Below are 17,761 nucleotides of genomic sequence, written 5' to 3'. Positions count from 1 at the left end.
ATAGAAATATCAGTTCATTTGGCACATTTTCTCAATAAACTGATGTTTTTTTTTCCTTGAAAATTCATCTAGCAGTAACGTATAAGTCTACTTTTTAGTTTTATAACGATGACTGTTTTCTTGAGTTCGTGTGTAGAGCCTTAACGACACAAGTTATGAAAATTTCTGGCTCACAATAAAATATACCAAACCAAACTTGACGAAACATAATAAAGATATAGTACCTCTCCCCTGCCTTTTGCTGTACAACAGTTTCAGTTTTCTAGCACTGAAACATTGCTTGCAAATAAGGCAGAAATTTTGGTTTCGACTAAGAACAACTTTATCACAATGTGTCAGCAATTGAAACCATACTAAAGAAAAAAATTCCCAACGCAGATTTATTCTACTTCATACGGAAAAACCTCTGGAGTACCGTGCCTCGCTAAGAAAGCAGCCCAACTAACCAAGTTAAATACGTAGGCTACACAAGTTTCTTGTGAAAAATTTAACGACATGAGCAAAAATTTGCAACTTTCAATGACCGTGCGGCAACGCAGCATGAATGATTAATTTTATAACACGAACACGTTTCGGAAAATATCGACCGGATAGATTATGCATTGAGCTGAACCGATGCATGGTATCATGAAAACAGTTTTTATTTCAATGCAAACACTCACATGGCTCCGTATCCTGCCTGTGCATGGCAAAAGCTGCAAACAGTAGCGATTGGGCTGGATTCTAGCCGCATCAAGCCAACAGAAGGCATACAATTTGTTTGCTTCTCATTAGAGTTGTAGACAGAAAGCCAGTATAGCCTTGCAAACAGGGAAAGAGGAACCAGGACCAGGAACTAGTAGAGGAAAGAAAGTCACTTGACCTGATTCAACGAGTTATTTTTACACAGTGTGTGTGTTTGTGTCAGTTGGTTGAGTAGTTCTGTTCGAACAAGAATATATTCATATTGATTCATTTAGTTTCACTATTTAAAAACTGGTACTTCGAATGTATTTAATAAAACTAAAAACTATGTTACTTGCAATACTTTAAATACAAGTTGATTCGACCAATGAAATGTATAGGTTCGAAATGTTGCGTAAATTTGTTTAAAAAAAATAAGTGAAAATATTTATTTGCGGGCCAAACAAGGGGTTGTAGAGGAACGTCATTTCACAATTTAGATTGCACATCACTCAAATTGATATCCAATTAGGAACAAAACCCTACACAATATGTGCAGAATATGTTTTTGTCCTATTATGACTGACATTCGACTCACTGTTTGAATGATGTGTCTATTGACGGTTGATTTATGGAGTGAAGTTAAACCCTGTATTTACCATGACAACTTTTGTTTACAATCGGAAATTTTAACAGTTCATAGTATGGACTCAGCTATGGGAATAATGAATGTCATTTGAACTTATTAATTCGGATGCAGATGCTAACTGGTAAACTTGTAATGAATATCCCGAAATTCAGATTATGCCGTATCCCGAAAACGTATCCACGAAAAGTTTTAAACAATTCAAATTACTTACCGAAACTTCAACAGCTGAACGTGGAAATTATTTTACCGAAAATGTTTGTAATCCAAAAATTGCTATACTATCAACATTACCGTATATGTACTTCAGTAAAAGTAAAAGTCACAAAAAGCGTTATATTCACCAAAGTGTATTGTGAAATAATACAGTTAAGTCAGTAATTGAAACTGTTAAAGCTTATTTCGGTGAAAGTAAACATCAAATACAATGATTCGCCCAGTATTGCAATAATGTATATTTGTTATATTTTATAATTTTCAGATTTCGTGGACCCTTCGGTGTTTTCGTAATGCCGATAGAATTTTTAAGTGCGTAGTAGAATGCTTTAGTAAGTTTCCTCTTAATTCTATTATTTTGAATCTGTATTCTGTCAGGTACGTATTGCGTCTGCTACTTATAGCCTTTTGCCTTTCTCATATAGTAAGTCTTTACAATCACTGTGAAAACCGACTTTTTAGCCGAGGCCCGGAAGGTCGAAGCTCGACGAACTGAGCAAATGTTTGTGTGTGTCCGTCGGTATGTGTGTGTATGTGTGTATGTATGTAACAAAAATATGCGCTCACTTTTCTCGGAGATGACTAAAACGATTTTCACACACTATAATGCAAATGGAAGGCCTCTAGGTCCCATAATCTGCTATTGAATTCCATCGCGATCTGATTTCACTTATAATATAAAAAATATGCCCTCACTTTTTTCGCAGATGGCTTAACCGATTTTCACAAACTTAGATTCAAATAAAAGGTCCAATGGTTCCTTAGCCTGCTATTGAATTTCATTTGGATCCGGTTTCGGAGTTACATAGTAATATGTGAAAATTAGAGAAAAAGTGTGCACTCGTTTTTCTCTTAAATGAATTAATCGATTTTCACAAACTAAGATTCAAATGAAAGGTCTTACAGTTTCCTTAAAATTTCTAGAACATTTTATCCAGATCTGACTTCCGGTTCCGGAACTATAGTGAAATAAATGGAAAATTTCCAATTTCATTAGTATTTTTCACAAACGATGGTCAAAAATAGGTACAAATACCATAAAACTGTCCGATAAATTCTTCTAGCTTGCAGAGCTTGTTATTTTGTGGGAATAAAAACTTAATTCGGCACTACTGGTCGCTCCTTGTCCTTGTCCTGATCCGAAAGCACCGAAAGTGGTGAAGAAAAACTCCAAAAATAGAACTCACTTCGATTTCTCAGCGATGCTTGAATCGATTTTCACATATCTTGCTTTGAATTTGAATTGACTTCCGATTCCGCAGTTACAGGGTGATGAGTTTCAAAATTTTCAAATCGCCATATGGATTGACAATATGTACAACACCGACAGAAGAAGAAAAGACAAAACGAACGATGCGTGCTTTGTTCTATTTCGTACACGCTCTAAAGAAATCGAAACGGTTACGGATGTCTGTTACTGGTGTGTGATATTGGTAAAAGACGGTGCTGCGGTTGATAAAATTTTTAGCTATTCTATTGCCGTTTTTCATTGAAAAACACTGGTGGCGTGGGTTGCTCTTTCGAGCAGAAATGCAACATTCTGACGGTGTTTTATTGCGATTTCTGCTCGAAAGTGCAAAACCAGAGCAATCCACGCCACCAGTGTTTTTCAATGAAAAACGCCATATGATAAGTGCGACCGAAAGAATAAACGAATGTCATTGAATTCAAATTTATTTGAAAAAATATGCAATTTTCACAGAAGGTAGTGCAGTAATATCGTTCCAGTTGTGTAGTGATGTCAATAATAATAATAATAATAATAATAATAATAATAATAATAATAATAATAATAATAATAATAATAATAATAATAATAATAATAATAATAATAATAATAATAATAATAATAATAATAATAATAATAATAATAATAATAATAATTCTACATGCTTTATGCTGCTGATTCATGCTGTTTAGCTTGACTGACATATGCAGAAGTAACAGAAACGCATTTTCTCTTCGTTTGTTAGCAAAGCAAAGTCTTGGCATTACTTCTTTTTGTGAAATTTGGCCTTTCTGTTTCAACAGACTTCATAGACGATTCTTAGTGTACAGAATCATTGCATGGCTAGTACTATGGATCATACTGACACTAATGGCGTTTTTCATTGAGAAACACTGGTGGCGTGGATTGCTCTGGTTTTGCACTTTCGAGTAGAAATGGCAATGAAACACCGTCAAAATATTGCATTTCTGCTCGAAAGTGCAAAATCAGAGCAATCCACGCCACCAGTGTTTTTAAATGAAAAACGGCATAAGAATCCTTCCAAGTCGGATCTCAAACATACGACAACTGGCTTGTAAGTTGATTTGTTAGATTTTGTTTAATTGATTTAATCGAAATAGAGCATGAGATAGTAAGTCTAGGTTTGACTAGGTTCAAAACTGTTCCAACTTGTAGGTCATATTTGGTGCTGGCAAACAAACCAACTTCGGCTATTCCGGTCATCAGAATCCGGTTTTGGAAGAATTGGAAATGATGATTAAAAACTACTAAAAGGATCTCACTCGCTTTCCTTCAAAATGGCCAAACCGATTTTCACAAACTTATATGTTCAAAGGAAAAGTCATACAGTTTCATACGGAATTCCTGAATTTGTTGTGGATACTACTTTCGGTTCCGGAACTACAGGGTAAACAGGATTTGTACAGTTTGTTAGATTAGGTCCGAACAAACTCTACTATTTCTATTCAATGAACAATTGTTTTAACGAATTCCACAGTAATATTTATGACGTAATGAGTAATATGAGAAAGGCATCATTACACCACTAGGTGGATTACAAAAGTTTTTTTTAATCGAGAGACTGTTCCGTGCTTTTAACGGTACATTTCAGGTTATGATAAATCTCCTGAAAAGACAAGTTTTCACTATCGGATACTTAGAAGTGACATAAGGTTACGTTTAGTACTAAAACTCCTGCTCTAATCACACCTTCTCAGTATATCAGTGACTATATACTGAATTCAAGTGTACCAATTTTAATTTCACTTTATAATAAGGAATAAGAGTAGAAATATATCATGTAATATTTTATCACCCGTCTTACACACCAAATTACGGATGTTCGAAACATTTTACTGACTTTCGAACAGCTGAACATTCAGTAATCAGCTCAGTAAAAGTTTCATTTACTGAACAATCAGTAGTGTTGCACTAAACTTCTTCCTGTCATAATTATACTTGTTCATCATTTATTACCGGCGTTCGGTGTAATTTACAAATAAATCCGTTAATATATTAACCTCGTGATCTGTAAAGTATTTCAATGAATTTCACTGAAAATCCGTGTAGTTAAGAAAACACACAACAAAATTCAAACTAATATAGTAACTACAAGTAATAAATAAATTTAAACTAATAAAGTAATTCATTAGTATGCAGTGTTCATGTCATTGATTATGGTTGGCGGTCCGGCTTCAGTAAATCATGTTATCACCAGCCATTTCACTCGAGAGCTGCAATACTGAGGCTGCAATCAAAATATGTACACGTAAAAACATTTTTACCACCTGAAAATTAAAGGAATTTAGTGTTTCAAGTACAGTTTTCATTTCCAAATATCAATCATTTAACCGATACGGTTCTCACCGAATTAGCCAGTAATGTTTACTGAAACATTTTATTATTATCAATTGATTTGATTTTTCATTTATTGCCCCCCTTAGGAGCATTTGACACTGAAGAAAATTACATCAATTTTAGTAAAAGTATTAGCGATTAACAGTTTTTTGAAGATTTTGTGTAAGATAGAGTTGATATAATGCTATAATTATTACAATCTTCAATGTTGCAGAGGGTAAGTTTAATGAAATTCATTTCGGAGGTATTCACTAAATTTACTTTTTTCAAAAATGTTCTTTCGGATAACTGGAAACAATTAGGGCGTACAATCATCTACGGCGATAATAAGTAAAAACGCATAAAATAAATTGAAGTACCATTCTTGTGCGAAAATTCTGCATAAACTTGATTTCCTTACGTTCTAATCGAGCAAAGAAAAATTGAAGCTATCGGGAATGCTTGAAGTACTCTTTGCACCAAATAAAAATCCACTAGATTGTTTGTTTCCTTACTAGACTGACACTTTGGAAAGTACATCCTCTGCTAAGCTAAGCTTGGAAAAAGGAAAACAAATTTCTGATTCTTGAGTATCCGTCAAGAGGTCGTCTAAAGTGGTTACGCAAAGTAGTCCTGCACAAATACCAGAAGAAGCTTCCGGTGTTGCAGAAACTAAGACTGACAAAAGTTTCCAATGTCAATGCGAGTTAGAACTATCTTTCGAAGACAAAATAAAACTATGCAAAACACATCGAAAACTTGTTTGTTGTTTGTGCCAAATTTTCTGAATCCAAAATCTCTTAAATCTTGATCTGAACTGTTCCAATATTATGGTAATTTAAGTGTTTATTCATTATGCTGGGAGTTGCAATCGTTTAACATTGATTAGCAGTAATTGAAGACCCACCATCATAGAGTTAGTAATCGGTACAATACCTTAACAGTTTATTGGTAATACTCGTCATACTCAAAACCATACCATAGTAGAATGTATAATTGATCAGAATTAGTAACACATGAGGAAAGTAGAATGTGGAAAAATTTCATTTCACAAAATTGTGCTGTTTTCACAAACGAGGAATTGACGTCCAAGCGAAAAACAATCAAGCTTAATTGACTGGATGGCCAAATTTCTTTGGAGCATGATGTTTCGGTATATTTGTGAACAATTGCTTTCAAGAAAACCTATAAAATGACTCTCGCTCCTGTTAGTCCGAATCCCTCTCTGTAGTATATTTTATATTGTTCTACTCCGAGCAGTTTAGCATGATTGGTGGTAACACAGGTGGTTTCAGGTGACAGGTATGCTGATATTGGCTCCTCTAGCATCCTCCTGAAGCTCTTTAATATAAAAGCCGCCTCGTCAATGTTTATTTATTTTCTATTTTAATATTGATTTTTGGAAATATTCCGTCACTTGAAAGGTGTACCATATCTTTTTCTGAAAGCATGTGTCGTAACACGGTGTTATGAAATTAAGCTGAGTAATCAATTATCATCATAGATCGTTGAAAATAATTAGTATCATGATTTTATTAGATGACATGGGTATTTGCATGTATTAACTAGAATCAACTAAATTATTCCCTAGTATATGCTATTTACATGAACACGTTTTGCACTTCAACTCAATATCGCAATTTACAAGGCATGGTATGTAGTTGTATAATAGTATATCTCAGGCCCGTGCGCAGGGGGGGGTTTTGGGGGTTTTAACCCCCCCCATGAAGATTTTTTTTAAATTAAGTTTCATGAACAATGGAGTACTTATTATATTAAAGTGCAAATAACTTGACAATTCATATTTTTTATCAATTTATAAACTGACCCCCCCCCCGCTTTAATGATTCCTGCGCGCGAGCCTGTCGGAATTCGTTTTACATTGTCAATATAGTGGATGAGGCGCCTTTTCGCCTTTTTGACACTCCCTCTCCCCTTGAAACCCCCCCCCATGGATGATTCCTGCGCACGGGCCTGGTATATCTTTTCTAAACTATTTTAAATCACGGTTCTCGGTTGGATGGTCGTGCTGGTGCTGGTGTCTATTGCCGTGAAATGAGGCTAGAACAGTCTCATTCAGTTGGTAGATACTATACTGTGTTCCAAGCAGAAATCAACGCGATTCTGTGTGGAATACAATCGGCACTTCAACAGAGGATCTGTGGTGAACGAATTTATTTTTCTTCCGACAGTCAGGCAGCTTTAAAGGCACTCAGTTCGAATGATTCACGGTCAAATCTAGTGATCACATGTCGAACTCAAATTGAAGACCTCAGCATTTCAAATGCTGTTTACTTCTTATGACACTTCAAATGCAGTTAACTTCTCAGCATTTCAAATGCTGTTTAATCCAGCCATTCTGCTTGTATTACTGGGAATGAATATGCTGATGAGTTATCTAGAGCTGGTGCAATGAATGATTTCGTTGGTTCTGAGCCAGCTTTACCACTTTCAACTAGTTGGATAAAGCACAAGATTAGTTCTTGGGCTGCATCCAAACATGCATTAGTTCTTGGGCTGCATCCAAACAGCGCAAACTTGCGCTAAGGCAAGAGCATTTTTACCAGATTTCAATCTGAAAATGTCAAAATGTCTACTAGAAAAATTTCCAAGCATCATTGCAGTATTCTGGTCAAAGCTCTGCCTGTACATTGCAAACTCAATTATCACATGGCTATCTATTCAGTGTACTGAGTGTTATTTATGTGATTTGTGTGATTGTAGCATTTGATATGTAACTGTACCGCATTGACGCAACTACTTAAAAAGCTCAAATAAAGGTTATTCTATCGTTTCTCACCCAATGTGTGTATGTAATAAAAATGTGCACTCGATTTTCTCAAAGATGGTTGGACCGATTTTTTCTCACAAACTTAGATTCAAATGAAAGGTGTCTTGGTCTCATAGGTTGCCATTGCAGTTTACCCGGATCGGACTTCCGGCTCGGGAGTAACGAGGTAAAATGTGCAAATAAATGAAAAAGAGCACTCAATTTTCTCAGACTAGATTCAAACTAAGATCCAAATTAATTCGAAAATCGAAAATCAATATTTTCGGTTGGTTATCCCAGTGAAAAGATAGCTTTCTCAAATCTGTTAACTATAGGAAGTTGAAACGTGGAAAAATAATTACACTTTGTTTCGAGATTTTCTGCTTCTTGTAGGTCTTCAGGTGATTTCGCCTTTTGATACGCTGGATCATTCCGACAGTTTCGGCTTGGAAGAACCGGGTTTTCTGCCTCTTCCTGGTAGCTCATCCATAGAATAGTGTTCCTCAAACTTATTAATGATGGTTTTAACACTGGCATAATGATTTCCAAACCGCTTCGCAAATTTTCACATAGTAATACCCTTCTCACATAGCCATGTGTCCAGAATCTTAATTTTAACTTCCACAAATGTATTTGGATAGCTTATTTTCGATACACTCCTTATGCTGATGCCTCTCAAAGTAATTACTATGATAAGGACTACTATATATCAAATCGGATAATTTTATTATAGGAAGATTTGATGACTTAAATTTATTCGTCTAAGTAATTAAAAGCGAATCAAAAAGTGGATTTTCTTAAGAAAATTTTGAATATTATTTCACCGTTTATTAACAAATGATAACTACTGTTTGTCTATCTTTGCAAAGACGGTACTCTATTTGTAAATATGATATTCCACTTAAGAAAATATTTTTCATCTGTAGCAACACCGTTCTAGAACCACAAGCATTTCGTTATGGAGTAAGGAATGCGGAGGAGGAAAATGCGGTAATTGAATTCAATAGCGAGCTATTTCAATTAGCATTAGAGGCAGCTGGACAGCGAGAGCTCCATGAGCGATGCTTTACATATAAATTTGTTATACTATGAAATCGTTACGTTGCAGCAACTATTTCATTCGATTTAGCTGGTTATGTTGGGATAAGAGGTATAAAATAAAGTTAAAAATCTGCAAAGATATGTGATACTAGTTATTTTTGCTATGGATTTGAGCTCAAGTTCTGAAGTGATGATATGTTAAAAAAAGCCTGAATCATGTAAAACAAGTTATACTATCTTCTCATCAGTAGTCATAGCTAAATCAGTCCGGCAAATGAAATTTTATTAAAAAATCAGCTGAAAATTTAAGAAAAAATGAGCTCAAATAATAGATAAATGTGATAAAACGCTACTCATAATCAATAACAAAAAAACAATCATTTTGCAAAACAACATTTCAGTAGCGTACCTAGGAAAATGTACCACTTAGGACAAATTGATGGATTTGCGCCCCCATCGTTGGTATTATGAGCAAAAATTAAAGTTTCCACGAATCGATCCTCCATCGATTTGATGAACAAAAACAAGGTCCCAAAGATTGATTTGTCGTCCCCAAAAAACGTTGCACCCGGCGCGGCTGCCCCCTTTGCTCCTTCTCCTAGATACGCCACTGCTAATATACCCTCTGTATCCCTGTATCCCATTCGTAAGGACGAATATCACATACCACTTGATTTAGTTTGTCGACTTCAGACAGTTTCTATTTGAATGTGACAAAAATGTCGATGAATGGCCTCGTGATATCTTTCTAATTAATTCGGACGAAATATAATTCAGTAGGCATATTTAGTAGTGTTCTAGTTCTAGATGCATAATTTATGTCAGTTACAAAATTTAAATCTGGTTTTCAAAACAAGAAAAACTGACAGCCCCAGCAGTGTTTTACTCGTGTTTCAAATATACAAAAAATAGAACGGCATCGTAGACCAGTTCTAAATTTGACAGAAGAACTGGACGAATAAATAAAACTACACACTTCGAAAAAAAAACCCCGTAATTTTACATCTTATTAGATGCACATAAATGGAGCGTCGTAGTTCACGCAAGTATACGTGGAAGAACATTTAAAATTGTGTCTAAAATTTCATCACATGAAATTCATTTAAATAAAAAAATGAATACTGATAGCGAGCGCCGCAACTTGAACCGAGACCCATTGGATCGCAAAGCACGTCTGTTAATCGACTGAGCCACAGAAGCACACAACCGATGGGCTGGTAAAAGGTGCATTTAAATTCATACAGTCACACCTGCTAACAGAATGCAAGTTACAGTCGAAACCAGTAAAATTCAAGCTAATCTAACATTAAGTCATTAAAAATGAAATCTTCCATCATTTTACAAAATAGATCTTCATGAATTACATCGTATGAGGGATTGAGTCACCTGTAAAATTCAGATATTTTTGGTGTGTAGAACGGCTTGCTGGGGATACATTTGTTCCAGTTTCTGTTCTATTATAGATCTTCCATATAGAACTTCTAGCTGCTGAATTTGCTCTTAGAGATGGCTAAACCGATTTCCATGACAGATGCGTGACCCATAGATGAAAACAAATGGTAGTCGGAGAGGGCTAAGTCCGGTTTATACGACGTGTGAGGTAGCAACTTCCAGTCATTTTTGTTTGTTTTTGATTTGTTTTGTGAGCAGGTGCATTATCGTGTGACCATATTAATTTGTCTTGTCTTCTGACCCATTCTGACCGTTTCTCGATTAAGTCGTGATTCAATTTTTATGACTTTTTGTTAGAAGTGATTGGTATTAACAGTTTTTTTAGTTTTGGAAGCTCATGATACACCACGCCTCTCTGATTCCACCAAATACAGAACATTTGCAGTTGATGTCTAAGGTTTTTCCGGAATAACATACGATCTTTCCGTTTTCGATTCTTAAAAAAATCCATTCTTCATTGCCAGTAACAATTGAATGCAAAACTGATTTTTTTCCGTATTTTGAAAGCAAAATTTCACAATCAGTTTTTTGGTTTTCCATCTGTCTTTCATTCAATTCATGTGGAACCCATTTTAGAAACTTTTGGACTATTCCCATTGCTTTTAGGCGGTCAGAAATTGTTTGTTGTACAACGCAACCATTTGCTTTTTACTAGAAGTATCTTCTTCATCAAATATTGCTTACAATTCGGTGTCTTTAAGCTTTTTTGATGGTCTTCCACGATCTTTGTTTTTTACTTCACCAATTATTTTTAATTGTGCTTTTGTACACACTCTCTACATATAAAACACCCAAAGTTTTTTTTGTTTTTTGTTTCTTTGTAGAGGTTTTACAGCTGCAAAATGACAATTTTTTCCTAGGAAAACCGCAGTAAAGCAATTACTATAACATGTTGCATGGATTATTTTATTTCTGATAATTTTGGGCTGAGATACAGCGTGGGCCGCGAATCATGATTTCTAAAATGCGTCCTCGAAAATACCTTTTCACCGACATATTTTACAATATTTTTTTCAGAAAATGCTATGAAATGTTGTTCGAACGCTGTATTATGCTAAAAAAATGAGTTTAGTATTATACTAAAAAAATGAGTTCATTTATTTGAACGATAGCTCAAAAAATAATTCGCATAAATGATGTTTTTTCATCCGTTAGACACCCATTCTGTTCCAAGATGGCTGAACTTAGCTTTTGTATGGGTCCATACAAAATTCCTGAATATTGAACTTTTCCCGAAGATGGCTGAACCGATTTTCACAAACCTAGGTTCAAATGACGCCATAGAGTATTCTTGAATTGCATATTGATTCGACTTTCGGTTCCGGAGTAACAGGGTGATTAGTGTTTTCTCAAATATGGCGTGACCGATTTTTACATACTTAGGTTCAAATGGAGAATTGAATGGTCCTATTCAAAACTCCGAAAAATTCTGGAATTACAGGTTATTGCTAGTTCAAATAAACCGATTTCGGCTATGATTCCCAGTTTTCGATTTCGGAAGCATCGCAAAAAGTGATCGATATGATCCAAAATGTAACTTACTTCTTTTTCTCAGAAATAGTAAGACCGATTTTCACAAAATTCCAGAATTTCATCGGGATACGACTTGTGGTTTAGTAATTACCGTCAGAAAAGCGTCAAAAAAATCTATGCCGTCACTTGAAGTGTCACTGCTCTTTAATTAGACTCAAAATTGTTCCAATTTGTAGACCATATTTGTTACTGATCATACGAACCAATTTTGGCTATATCGTTCCAAGAGTATCGGAAATAGTGGTCAAAAATTGCAAAATGGATCTCATTCACTTTTCTCCAAGGTGGCTAAACCAATTTTCATAAACTTAGATTCAAATGAAAAATCTTACGATTTCATGTGAAATTCATAAATTTTCTACAAATCCTTCTTTTGGCTATGAATCTTAAATTCTGGTTTGATTGGTTGATGTTGCTAGTTCGAATAAACTTGTTTAATGTTAATAAATGTTTCTATTCATGAATATGTAATATGAGAAAGCCATCATTACATCAATAGGTGGATAAAAACAGATTTAGTTTCGCCATGATCACAGAGATACTAATATTTCACCTGGCATCCCTGGCGTATGACAATCCTAGCAAAGCAAAGGTATTATATTCCTTTCGTGAAGTTTGACCTTCTTTTACAACAGACTTCGCAGCCGCTTCATAGAGTACAGAACAGAGCTGCAAATTGTCATTCATGTCAAATGACCTTGACAGACTGACTAAAATCATCGTTAACTGTAATCGGTACGGTCAAAGTGTCTGCAAATGAGATACTCGATAGTTCAATGACCAAGTAGAAGTATACTCAGTCAAAGACAGGTGACGCATTTTGTTCTCTCTCTCATTCTCCTATTCCCTGTTGAAGTAAAAAAAATCCATGAGAGTACTAACATAAACATAAATTAATAAGGTTAATTGTTCTTTGTAAAAAGTCATCGGATTTCGGAGTTTATTGGTGCACATGAGTTTAATTCAATGTTTATGCTGCTTGATTAATATTTAGTCACATCGTAATCAAGCAGTGACAGGAGAAATGAAGATAATATCAATCGCATCGGCAATCAATGAGCGTCCTGGTGAGTATAATATCAAGAGAATTTAAGTTATGACAGATCGGCTCTCAGACACTCAATATATGATGATTTAAAGCAGTGTGCATTAAATTTGCATTCAAAATATAATGAAGCATTATCTTACAACAGCTTTTTGTCATGCTATATGTTGGCTTTGAATGCTATATTTTATTGCAATCAAACATTATCGATAACACTGCATTGAAATTGAATTGCTACATTAAATCAATGCATAATAGTTGAAAAAAGTAGAAAAATTCTTCAACTTAAAGCTAGTCTAAATTTAACTTTGTTAACATATATAATAGTTGTCGGCAAAACAGAAGTAATATGTGCCGTTAAATTTTTTTAATTCGCATATTTCATTTCACAAATTCCAAATTATTTTTCAAGTTTTTCAATGAATTTCTGATGTTTCATAACAGTCAGAAGGGGCGACATCTGGGGAATACGGCGGGTGGGGAAGACTTCCCATTTCAGCGTTTCCAGGTACTTTTTGACCACTTTTGTGACATGAGGCCGAGCATTGTCGTGTTGGAGGATGACTTTGTCATGTCGCTCTTGATACTGTGGCCGATTTTCTTTTAGCGCGCGACTACGGCGCATCAGTTGTGTTCGGTAGCATTCTCCTGTGATGGTTTCACCCAGTTTTAAGAGCTCGTAGTAAATTGTTATTCATCTTTGAAGGTTTTTTCTTTTCCACCATCATGTTTGTCTTCGACATCGAAATCGCCATTTTTAAAACGTTGAAACCACTCCCGACACGTTCTTTTACTCAGAGCAGCATCACCGTAAGTTTCTGAGAGCATTCGATGCGCTTCAGTTGCATTTTTTTTTTTTCGAATTGTAACAGAAAAGTAAAACTTCCCGCAAATGGCGAGAATTGGGCACATAAACAGACATTTTCGAGCGTGAATAATACGAAAACAAGAACAACTGTCACTGAAACGGCGATGACAATTCGTTAGGCACTGTACAAACTCACTTTAAAGGCATTATCATCTATGTATTTTGACCAGCCTTAGCCGGTACAGCCACTTATCGGAAAACGGCGGAAGCAAAGTTGTACACCTGATACAAGTCCTACATACATTACATAAACAAATATAAAGCAGACATACGACTTAGTGGTCTTATATCTGTCTTGTGTACATTATACAGTGAGAATGTACGCAAGAAAAAAAGGTTTGATTGTTATTTGGGATGCAATGATTAAATCGACTAAGAAGAATTATATTCTGTATTTCAGCATTATGAATGCAATGAACATGTTATGAGGAGTGTATCGGAAATAAGCTATCCTCATACATTTGTGTTGTACGCATGTATTTGTGATGGTTTTTTATGCTCAGATCACAGCATGCTGTGCGTTTGGCTGTCAGCTTTCGTTTGTTTACTTGTTTGTGCGGTTGAAATTCCGCGTTTTCAAAATATCGCGTATTGAAAAGGAAGTGAAAATTAAGTTTCTGGTCACATGGCTAAGTGAGAAGGGTATTACTGTGCGAAAATTGGCGAAGCGTTTTGGAATTCATCATGTCAGTGTTAAAACCATTATTAATAAGTTTGGGGAACACTATTCTTTGGATTAACTACCAGGAAGAGGCAGAAAACCCGGTTCTTCCAACCCGAAACTGGACCAGAAAGTGGTATCTCTAATCATGAAGAACAAATCAATGTCAATACGTGATTTTCCCAAAAAAGCAGGAACGAGTGTTGGAATGATCCAGCGTATCAAGAGGCGAAATCACCTGAAGACCTAAAAGAAGCAGAAAATTTCGAAACAAATGTAGAACAGAAGAAGCCAGCAGTAAAAAGGGCCCAGAAATTGTATTCGCGTCTTTTGCAGTATCCGAATGCAAGCTTTTTGATGGATGATGAGACTTATGTAAAGGAGGACTCAAAAACCCTTCCAGGTCCACAATACTTTACTGTCGTCGTTGGGGAGGATGTGAGCGATTGGGACAGGTCGATTCAAGTGTAGAAATTCGGTCGAAAGGTACTGGTATGACAAGTAATATGTTCCTGTGGTTTGAAGTCACCCATTTTTTACACTACCGGAACTATAAATGCAGAAATCTGTCGATCTGAGTGTCTCCAGAAGAGATTGCTGCCTTTATGTAAGAAGCATAGTACACCTCCACTGTTTTGGTCGGATTTAGTGTCAGCTCACTATGCCAAAACCACTCTCAATTGGCTTGCGGAAAAGGGTATAAATTTCGGTGAGAAAAATATCAATCCACCAAATTCCTCTAAGCTTCGACCCATCGAACGTTACTGGACAATCGTGAAGAGGGTCTTCAAGAAGACTGGTAAAGCAGCTGGGAACATGCAGGAGTTCAAAAAAATTTGAGCTCAAGTGTTAAAAACATGCGATGCAACACTGTCCGGAACTTGATGAAGAGCCTTCGATCAAAAGTTTGAAAATTCGTGAAGGAATAACTCAAATTTCATCCGATTTTCATTATGCTCAACCTCGTACAATAAACGATCAATTTTTAGTTTGAATGAAATATCGTTTTTTATCATAATTTGAAAGTAAAATTTGTGCATAGTTTATTTTCGATACACTCATTACACATATAATCTTTTATTAGTCGTATAATTATTATTTATATTTACATTATAAAAATTCTAAATGTTTAATGGCATTCATAGAGAGTCGCACTGAATTAATATTAGGTGGAATTGATTTAGGCATATAAAACGTTGTGGTTACTTGGGATACGACAACTGGCTTGTAAGATCAGCGCCCTATGCATTGTAGCGCCAAACCGGGAATATACTATGATACTCCTACTAGTGACTAATTGCGAAAAACCGCTGGTATTTTTCCGTCATACGCACAAGCAGAAATGAGTGAATTTCGACTATGGTTTCTCTTCTATACTCGCGCAGCTGAAAAGCGAGACTGATATAAATCTGAATCAAAATCATCGTCCGCTTACGAAAAAAGTAAGTAGGTGTTCATATTCCCCCCCTTATTTATGATTATCTCAGACTGCGGCAAAATTAATCGTGAGTTTCGGATGACATTTATGACGGCATTGGAAAAGAATGATGCTGTGATCTTCAACAACACTCGATTTATTCGCGATTAAAAGCTTGTTCACCGGCATCAATAATTCTATTACTACGGAGAAAACAATATTAAATAAATACACCAACTTGCAAAGATACATTTATAACTGGATAAACTCTTCATGCATGCATGCATGTGTATAATGTAACTGTTCATCTTCACCATGCGCCCTGGGACACAAGGAAAATGTTGAAAACTTTGCTATGCACTAAGAGTAAACCCTTATGTTCCCAAGAGAATAACAGCAATTATAAATAAAACTTACATTTAGCTCTTCTCCACCGGAACACTCAAATCCCTCTGTTTGTAGATCCCAACTGAAACAACGAGAAAATCGATATCTGACGAACCAGCTAAAGTAGTGTTTCCCACGTATCATCACTAGTTGATTTTTGTGTTGTGATTTTGAAATCAACAGTTTCGCTAAAACACTTTATATCTGCACAACTGTAACTTCACTACATTTGAATCATTTACATTGAACAAGGATCAGCAATGTTTCAATTTTCTTATATGTACGTTACTTCTATAACTACTACTATTGATTGAATTGGCCAAGTGACACTGGTAAGCAGATTTCACACACGGAATTATATCTTTGAAAATCAATAAGATCAAGCACTACAATACACTACTAAGCGATATTTTCAAACCTTTGAAACGAAATGTAGTCACAGACACGCACAATGACGACGAAACACTCAACTACTATTGAATGTAAAAGCTAATGTACAGCTACTACCACCTGAACAGCATCGTTCTACGCTGGAAACAAAAAAAAGTGCTCCAATTTTACCGTCCAATCGATTTCCACAGAACGTGCACGTTATTATCGTATTTACCACTCATTATTTTCACCATGCTCCTTCGCTAAAGAGCTTCCAATCATCATCATCATCATCATCATCATGATCATCGTCATCACCGTAGCCATCATTAAGCGGGAAAAGGTTATAATTTCATTCCCTTTGTTTCCCACGTTTTTTCTCCGTTGCCACTGTTATGTAAACGTTCCATCCTTCGCACTATCAACAGGAGAGACACACCGTCTAGCAAACATTTCCACCTCAAATCTGACCGAAGGAACACTTTTCACATTCTTTGCATTCGCATTTTCTTTCCCAGCTCTTCAGACACTACTCCGGTATGGCAATGAAAATCTGTTAATGACTTATGAACGACGACAAAACTACTAAATTACAATGCACATTGATACGTTGAAAGTCACCTCGCCATGCTCAACCGTGAATTAGCAGGCAGGTATCCGCGCGACACATTCTTCCGTAATGCACCTTGTAGCAGAACCGTATTAGCCTAGTCTGTAACACACATTTAGAACACGGTTTCTACTCCTTGCCGTCGCGGTCACTCGGCTGATTGCTACTACCACCGCCAGAGCCACTATGCTATGTACTGTGCTACTGGAACTATGTAGACCTCCCTATGTACTGGATCAACTGTCGCAGCCGAACGCGGAGACATGGCATCGGAACAACGGTTTCTCGCAGACTGATCCACGAGTGAGTCCTGCAAGTAGTATATGAAGGCTAGAAACCTGCGAATACGTGAGTTGCATGATTTCGCCGCTATGCCGGGACGATGGGGAAGAACGGGAGTGAAGCCGATTTTCCCGGAGAGTCGAGAATCGAAAGCATATTGAGAAAGTGGTTCTCGATAACAAAGGCTACAACCCGGTTCGAGCAGCAACAACAGATGGCTTGGTATGCGCATA

The 17,761-nt window shown here is 36.0% G+C and overlaps 1 protein-coding gene across 13 annotated transcripts in view; it reads right to left on the bottom strand.

Annotated features, from left to right (window-relative positions):
* Positions 1 to 17,528, bottom strand: part of LOC131425318 (uncharacterized) — a 348,726-nt gene extending 331,198 nt beyond the window's left edge. For 10 of the 13 annotated variants that reach the window (XR_009228975.1, XR_009228974.1, XM_058587112.1 and 7 more), the window contains exon 1: positions 16,295 to 17,528. The gene's annotated coding sequence lies outside the window, so the exon portion shown is untranslated. The remainder of the gene's footprint in view (positions 1 to 16,294) is intronic. The other 3 variants (XM_058587113.1, XM_058587114.1, XM_058587115.1) reach the window with 3 other exon arrangements.
* Between the last annotated feature and the right edge of the window lie 233 nt (positions 17,529 to 17,761).

The sequence above is a fragment of the Malaya genurostris genome, chromosome 1 (assembly GCF_030247185.1).
Source record: "Malaya genurostris strain Urasoe2022 chromosome 1, Malgen_1.1, whole genome shotgun sequence".
NCBI lineage: Eukaryota > Metazoa > Arthropoda > Insecta > Diptera > Culicidae > Malaya > Malaya genurostris.
The sequence above is the reverse complement of the archived record's forward strand: the minus strand, read 5'-3'. Positions and strand labels throughout refer to the sequence as shown.